Raw genomic sequence first — 9,070 nt, 5'->3', positions numbered from 1 at the left:
AATGAATGAATGTATATAATAAATCGACGAATAAATTCGATGGACTAAAATGTTAAGGTAAAAATTTACTTTAAATCCATATTCCAAATTCTCTCGTAATGCATTCGCTATTTTTGTGTTGTGATTTAGAGATTTAGTGGTAACACTTTACAATAAGGTTCATTAGTTTACATTAGTGAATGTATTAACTAACATGAACTAACCATGAGCAATACATTTGTTACAGTATTTATTAATCTTTGTTAATGTTAGTTAATACAAATACAGCTGTTAATTATATGTTCATGTTAGTTCACAATGCATTAACTAATACAACCTTTGATTTTAATAATGTATTAGTAAATGTTGAAATTAATATTAACTAAGATGAATAAATGCTGAAGAAGTATTGTTCATTCTTAGTTCATGTTTACTAAGGTTGACTAATGTTAACTAATGAACATTATTGTAAAGTGTTACTGATTTAGTGATGTAAGAAAGAAGAAGTATTTTTTCACAAATATTATGGCATTTTGATTTATGAATATTAATATTTCTTGGGTTTTAATAACATCAACTTGCCATGTCATCCTGATAAAAGCATTTTATTTGAGACTTTCTGAGTCTAGGCATCTTCTCTGTGGGATAATTTCCTGTTTTTTAGTAAAAAAAAAAGAAAAAAGCTACTGTAAATGACTTCTTATACTGACTAATTGCAGGTATTTGTTTTCCTCGTTGAATACATGACTAAGGGATTCGTATTCAGACAGACCCACAAATGCAGATATCAGCTAATTGAGTGTGTTTGCCAGTCTCAGAGGGTTGTGTGCGAGTGAACTGGGCTGAGAGTGAACTCAGACTGTTTTGTTAAGACTTCATTGTGTCAGCTCTTTAGTGTGCTCAAAGTGTGGTGAAGCAGCCATCTTGCTGTTCTTGCGCTTTCCTTCACTCAGGTTTAAACTGCTGATGGTTGTTTCCACACCTGGAGACTTCGACTTAACAATGAATTCAGCAATCTAGAGGCAATTACTGACAATTGTATTTTTCCACTGGGTTCCCAGCATCCGAAACGAAAATGGTTGGTTTTGTTGAGCTGGGCATTGCCTTTGCTGATTGGCTTCGTGGACGATTTCCTCAAGATAATACTTATATATATATATATAATCAAGTTTTTCCAAAGTTTGTTGATATATATATATATATATATATATATATATATATATATATATATATATAAAGAGTTCAGATGCAAAAGCCTCTAAGTGCAATCTGTAATTTTCTTCTAGAATGATCATTTTTATCAAGCTCATATTTAAGTTCAGTAATTTCACTTAAATGACAATTAATAGGTCATTTTAAAATGAAGTTTTTCCAAAGTTTGTTGGTGAACTCTGCCCTGCAAATTCATATCCTGGCAACATGAGCAATGTAAGATTGATATGTTTGATACGATTGATATTTTTCGACTGTTACGGTGTCCGTATCTGCATGCTCAAAGTCTGGGACGTGTTCTTGTGCGGGTTTGTTTATGGTTTCTGAGGATGAGGGCAAGTCACACAACTTGTCCATGTCAGCGTCTGGAATGAAACAGTGATGTTTGATTGGATACACGGCTTTTGACGTCAACAACAAATGATATAAGAAGGGTTTTCTCGTCCCGTGAGAGTTGCTGTTCCAACAGATTGAAATGCACTGTTAAAATATGAATATAGTTGATAGTTATTAACACTTATTTTATAATTAGCATCTAATATCATTTTGTCTCCCTATGAGAACAGGTGTGTGTGATCCACACTGCTGAGATCTGCCGTTCACTGCAAACATGCTTTTCTTACTTTGTCTTTTTGTCTTGTTTTCAGTCCAAATATCTAAAAATTCATAAGATATGATGTCTTGTTTTCTGGGGAAATAAATCAAAATTAAGTGATTTGTTGCTTAAAATAGAAAAATATCTGCCCATGGGGTGTTACGCCCCGTCTAGGAGGTAAAGGACGCAACATGAAATGAGAGAGTGGAAGCGAGGAGTCTTTTGAGAGTTTAATGAAACCAAACAAAAATACAAGAGTCAAAATAAAAATAGGGAACTTTTCTTCAGGAGTTGACCTGGCGGGAACGTGTCTATGTTCCCACAGCCCTATTTTCCCACAGCCCTAACCCTAACCCTAACCCTAAAATACCTAAACCTACCCCTCATAGGAGACTTGTCTGGGATGTAATTGGGCTATCCCTGTACCAGCACAAGCACTAAAACCTACCCTTAGGGGACATAGTTAAATGAGAGAACATAGGACTGCGGGAACATAGGGCTGTGGGAACATGTGGTTGTGGGAACATAGGGCCTAATTTTCAAAATTTTCAGTAAAAAAAATTATTAGAAATGTGGGAACATAGGGCCGTGGGAACATAGGGCTAACCCCGACCTGGCCAAAATAACAAACAAAACTTTCCTAAAACCTAACCAAAATTAAATTAAATAAAAGTGCAATATATTAACCCAACTCCCTAGCCAAAGCAGAGATCAAAAGGTTTACAATAAATGTCGTCGTCGTCAAACTCCTCACTTTCCCAAACCCTCAAGATCTACAATGATAGACAAACTATTTACAGGCTCAAGCAAACAGTGACATCCAAATCAGTGTCAGTAACAGTCAACAGGGTCGAAATACCAAACAGTTTCCTACTTACAATCTGTAATTATTTTCAGAGAACAAACAATGATCGCTCTTAACAGTCAAAATTCATCTAATCACGCATGCATACACAGCCACCAAAACCAACAATTCTCTCCTCACAACCACACAATATTCCCTCCCAAATGAAGTGACATCTGGGCCCATATGTATAAAACTTCTAAGAAATGCTCTTAAGAATAGTCTTAAGCTTTGACTTAAGTGTCAGAAAATACTTAGTAAAGAGTATGACTTTTCTAAGAGTAGGAGACTTTTATAAAGCAGCTAAAAGCAACTTTCAGTAAAGTATAAGACCGATTCAAGTGGGACTTAAGTGCTGTGAACTAAGGACTACAATGCTGTGAACCCCAAATGTCCGCCCTGAACCTCTGAATCAGCCAATAGTGAGCCTGCAAGGGTGAGGTCACAGCAGCATGACACAATTAATTCATTCTTTAATTAAGACATAACAATTATTTCAATATTTCAATTTATTTAGAACAATTCGTTTTTGCTTTGTGCAAAAAAATTACAAATAAGTACATGCATTTATTTCACACAATTTTAATAGAGTTTCAACACATTAATTAAATGGACAAATGTGATGCTATTTAAGTAATTAAGCTGATGAATCACATAATTCAAAATTGCACTCACAGCTGTATATAAAGGAAAGACAAAAGTTGCAAATTGTTAAAAAATGGATGCAAAAAGAAAACCAAACTGGTCCAAGGAAGAAAATCTTCTTCTAGTGCAGTCAGTCCTTAAATGGAAGGATGTGATAAGAGGAAAATTCAGTCCGACTTTAACAAGCAAAGAAAAAAAAAACGCATGGCAACAGATTGTACTGACAGTAAATGCAGCATTTCCTCGGACAAGACGTTCAGCAGAGGATTGTGAGAAAAGGTGGTACAATGTGTTGGCAACAACACGCAAGGAAATTGCAGCATATAAAGAAAGCATGCGAACCACAGGTACATTTTATTTTAGCTTATTAAACCATTTTATATTAAATGATTGTCTCCATGTGGTCAGCAGCTGAGTTCTTGTCAAACAGGTGGGGGCCCTCCATGTAAACCTCTGTCTGAGATTGGCGAAATAGTAGAGGAGATACTTGGAACGGCCAATCCCTCTATTTGTGGCATTCCAGATGCCCCAGACCCTGCACTTCTTAAACTGAAGGAGTTACAAAGATGGTAAGAAGAAAATTATGCATGTAATAATGTATGCATGTAATGTGCCTTTTTAATAAATTGATAGTATTTCAATCACCACATTGAATTGAATAAACATGTTTGCACTGTTTAATATTTTCTGCATGTGAATGTAGTGTGGATAATTCTGGAGCCGGTACATCAGATGCATCTTCTCCTGTATCATCTCAGGACATCTCCCTGTGTCCTCCAGATGAGCCTTCTGCCTCACAAGACACTGGATTTGCACAGGGCACAGCCACTGAGGACGACATTGAGTCCCTTAAAAGAAAAAAGCTCAAATTGCAAATTAAGTTGCTGGAAATTCAAAATGAATATTACTCACTAAAACTGAAAAGAATTAAGAATACTCAATGATTGTACATATGCTTTGTGTAATAAAATTGTGTAAGGAAAAATTAGTTCGTTGTTACTTATTGTCTACAAGTTTGCTTACCCAAAATGTGAGTTAGCAAAGCAGTCCCTGAATGATGCTCTCCCCGAAATGCTTTGTAATGTGTGTTCGGTGGTATTGTCATCATTCTCATCATAATCATGATCACTGTCATCATCACCATGATCGTCATTTTCATCGTCATCATCATCATCATCAAGCAATGGGAGGTTACGAGCTTTGCAAATATTGTGCAAAATGCCACAAGCCATAATAATGCGACAAGCACGCTCAGGTGAATGTCTAATCTCTCCATGAAGGACATGGAATCTTCTTTTCAGCTGTCCAATTCCTCTCTCCACCACGGCTCTTGTTACTTTGTGTGCTCTTCATGACGCAAAAACAATAAAAGAACATACTGTAGGTCAGATAAGTGAAGAATGCACTCATTGAACAAAATTGGTATCTTGTCTACAGTTCAGTCCAGTACAGTACCTGTTATAATTGAGCTGCTGTTCTCCTTGAGGTCTTCTGTAAGGGGTGAGAAGCCAGTGTTTTAAAGGGTAACCCGAGTCTCCCAGCAGATGACATCCAGGGCGAACATAATTTTGTTCGAATAACCCAGTGAGGCCACTCTGGGAAAGAACCCGAGCATCATGTGTTGACCCTGGCCATTTTGGCACAAGATCAAGGATCTTGTAATTGGCATCAAATACAACTTGAACATTAATGCTGTGGAATCCTTTTCGATTGATGTATGTCTCCTCATTTACAGTTGGAGCAATGATGCGTACATGGGTGCCATCGATGGTTCCAACAACTCCAGGGAAACCTGCAATCCTCATAAAATCTGCTTGCTTTTGCCGTATAGTTTGAAGGTCAGTTGGGAAGTCAATGAACTGCCTTACTATGTCTGGTGTGGTTAGAGCAGCAACAGTGGTATTTAAGACCCTGCTAACTGTGGACTGTGATGGCCCTAAGTCATCACTGGTGCATTGCTGCATTTTTCCAGTCGCCAAGAAACGCAGAGTCATTACAACTTTCATTTCTGCAGTTAAAGCATTGTTTCTTACAGTGGGAGAAGTTATTGAATTTCTGACTAGGTCAGTAACAAAAAGAATACCCTGACGATCAAGCCTGTATCGTTTGATCAACTCTCTGTCATCATATAATTCCAACACATTCTTACGTTGTTGGAAACTGCGCGGCCTCCTCCTCTCTGCTGCCATCTTGTTACTCCTAACTGGTTAGGAGACCTCTCCAGCTCTCTTAAATAATTTAGGAGCTGAGACCTAGTCTTAACACTTAGGAACCTTTATGAATCACACTTATTCTTAAGAATAAGAATAAGAGTAAAATGACGTCATTCTTAGAATTTTGACACACTTAAGACAAAAAATTTACTCTGAGCGGCTTTATACATACGGGCCCTGGGCCCGTATTCATAAAGAATCTTAATGCAAAGAGTAGGTCCTAGTGACAAAATTCTAAGAAAATTCTTAGAAATGTGGGCGTTTACTCTTAAAATTAAAGAAAAAATCCTAGTAAAGAAAAAAGTAATTCAGAAAGCATCTTAACCCTTAAAAGAGGTCTTAAGGTCAAAATTGTTAGGAGCACGGACGAGGACTTTTAAGAGGCTTAAGAGTTTCTTTAGCAGAGGAGAAAATGGCAGAAAGACGAAGAGGGAGAAGAAATGTGTTGCAGACAATGAATAACAGTGAGTTAATAAGACGCTATAGATTAGATCGTGCAGGGATCATGTTTGTGACTCATCTTATTAGAGACACGCTAACATCTCCGACACAGCACAGAAATGCCATAGCGCCAGAAATGAAAGTAATCACTACATTACGATATTTGGCAACTGGGAAAATTCCATGTTTGATACATTAAAACCAACATTCAAACCACCACTTAAATAGACATGCCAGAAATCAGTGTAATTGGCTTAGAATGATAAAAATTGTTCCACTCTTTTCAATCAAATCCCTTTTAGGAAATTAACTGCATGGTAAAAAAAAAAAAAAAGGATTTATATACACATATATAATGTGTGTGTGTGTGTGAGAACGGTCAAATAGGAAAAAATTACGCATGTAATTTCAAAGTGAAGGCTTAGAATAGACCCTATACTTAAAATCACTTTTTTTTTTCCTTCTTGGACAACCAACCAATCACAGTCTTCAAAAGATTGTGTCAAACATAGCAACGGGGTCAACCCCGCCTCCTTACTAAGATGAAAGTTTTTGGCTTTTCCTTACTCAGAGTTGCTCTCAGATCGTTCCCGAATCGCTTTTAAGCTAAGACTCCTACGTGAAAGTTTTTAAGCTAAATTAAGAGTTTTCTTAGAGGATTCTTAGAATCTTTATGAATACGGGCCCAGGACTTTTAAGCTGTGTCTGGAATCGAATGCACCAATCAAGATGAGCCAGTCATTAGTCTGCAGGAGCCAATCAGCACCGTACCTGGACACAAACTCTTCCAAAACAAAAGAGAGAAAGAAACGAGAGAATACAAAACAATTGGTTGTAACATGGGGTAAGACAAATCATCTTAATTTATTTTTCTTACCCCATTGGAAGATAATTTAGCTTGTTTTAAGCAAAAACTCACTTCATTTTGATTTATTTCTCAGGAAACATGGCATTTTACTACTGTAGTAAATGCATCTTGATTTAAGAATTGTTTGATTTTTGAAAACGCATTTGTTGCAGCGTTTCAAACCAATTTTGTCAACGTAACAAAACAGCAATATTCCATGATTGTCCCACAAATGGATGACTAAAATTGTTCCAGGGCACCAATTCTCCGATTCCATGTGGGAAAAAAAAAGGGGGACCTAATGAAGACTTTTCAGAAACGGTGCCAACATCAGCAACTATCCGCTCTCAAGTCAACACCACACAACCATCAAGCCAAAAACAGATGGTATGCAATCAGGACCCTTTTACTTCATTCTAGTGCACGGTGTGGAAGCTCACAATGACCTTCATAATAGTCCTATTCAATCTCTGTCAAAATGTCTGATGACTTAACCAGCATTCGCTCTGAGTGAACCAGAACCAGCGACCGCAGCGACCCGCTCTTATTGATCACAGTTCATCAGCTGCCGAAGACCATTGATCCCTCCCCAGACACTTCACATTGATTCCCGTCATGACACGTCCCTGAGCTCAGATACACTTTATTAGAGGTGCAATCATTGCTCCGGCTTGATTTGGGTTCCCTGCTGTTTCTGCTCTCTTATTCCTGCCAGCCCTGCACGGATGAACTATTGCGGTTCAATACAAGTCTTGATTGATATCAGCGCGATCGAGGTGTTGTTTCATGGACTTTGCCTTCTCACAATAGGATTTTCTAAGTCACGTTTCTTCTACACACTCCCTATATGTGACCTTTTTATCTGGATCCTTTCAGCAGACATGCTGTTAAGAGCAGACTACTGTAATATATCCATTATTAATCCTCAGAATACATAGATAATGGATCCTATTAGGTGTCTTTATACACTGACATTAAAAGCAATCATTTGATACAATGCACCTATTGTGTACATCCATGTTTTTACATTGTACTTATATTAAACAAAACAAAAAGCCTGGATGTAATTACATCTCTAATTACACTATTTACCTTCATTTACCCAGCTTTAAACCTACACATATACCGCCGAACCTGTGCCGAACCTTACCCGTATCGCATCTGAACAGACGCACAGGTGTTTTGCTAAATAATATGAACACAATAAGTACATTGTGCTTACTTTTGTATTTAAGTACACAGTAGTTAAAGACACCTAATATAAAGTGTGACCAGGTAATGTCTCCTCCAGTGAAGAAACACACCGTTTTCCCTCTCATAATAGTCCAACACTGTCTTTCTACTTCCAAATTTCATGTTTTCATGTCTTTAGAGTAATGAGCGGATGCTGAAATCATATTTCCGACGGATCTACAGAAATAGGCAGCTTTCATATTTGTGAACAGGAATAGATGTTGAATGGTCATGCATTTCATTTTTTATTTTAGTTCACCATAATAAACCATATTGCAAATTATCGCTGATTGAAGGCTTCTGGAAAATAAAAAAATAAAAAAAATAAAAATAGGAAAACTTGCTGAAATGCAAACCTGATAAACTTTGATTGTGGATTTAATATTAATAAATAGTAGGTAAACATATTTTTAAAAAGGATAAACATAAGAAATAATAATAATAGCATATTTAATATAATAACATAATCAATAATTCATTTCAGCCCCAATTAATTCAGTAATTAGTCGATTAATTAAATGTTTACATGTCATTAACTGAGAGGGCTGGACATTGTGATCCCAGCAGGCAATAGTTTTACCACACAATCCCTTCAGATTTTATAGCATAATTCAGAATAACATTAGCTGATGTAATTTCTGCTATGTTGTTCTCGGTGGGATTTTAAGAGCCAAAGTTATGAGCTTTTATATGAAGCAATATCTCTTCATCCATTTTTAATTCCTTCATGCATTGTACAAAAGGGTCCATTAGGATTCATTTACAGCCTATTAATGATTAGTTTCTCACAGGCACGTATACACACACACCGCCAAACACAAACACTGCTGTCATTCTCACACTAATGCTGAGTGCAAGTGGCATTTCGTCGACATAGCGCTCGAAACCAGTGGAAATGACGCCCAACCTTCCCGTCTAAATTACAAAGAACCATAAATCTGTACTGACTCGTCTTTATTACAATCCTGACCGATCTGGTCATAAAATATACAGTGTGTGATTTATGAGGTGGGAGAGTCAGGCCCGGAGCCTGGATTTGGAAGGCATATTTTATGAACGCT

At 37.0% G+C, this 9,070-nt stretch overlaps 1 long non-coding RNA gene across 1 annotated transcript; it reads right to left on the bottom strand.

Annotated features, from left to right (window-relative positions):
* Positions 1–3,989: 3,989 nt before the first annotated feature.
* LOC309499338 lies at positions 3,990–4,912 on the bottom strand. Its single transcript, XR_014206208.1, has 3 exons — positions 4,731–4,912; positions 4,299–4,622; positions 3,990–4,123 (listed from the first exon to the last, which is right to left on the bottom strand). It is a non-coding gene; the product is annotated as an uncharacterized lncRNA (long non-coding RNA).
* Between the last annotated feature and the right edge of the window lie 4,158 nt (positions 4,913–9,070).

This window comes from Leuciscus leuciscus (genome assembly GCF_965113295.1).
Source record: "Leuciscus leuciscus genome assembly, chromosome: 5".
In the NCBI taxonomy this organism is placed as follows: Eukaryota; Metazoa; Chordata; class Actinopteri; order Cypriniformes; family Leuciscidae; genus Leuciscus; species Leuciscus leuciscus.
Note: the sequence above shows the minus strand (reverse complement) of the source record. Positions and strands in the feature narration are given on the sequence as shown.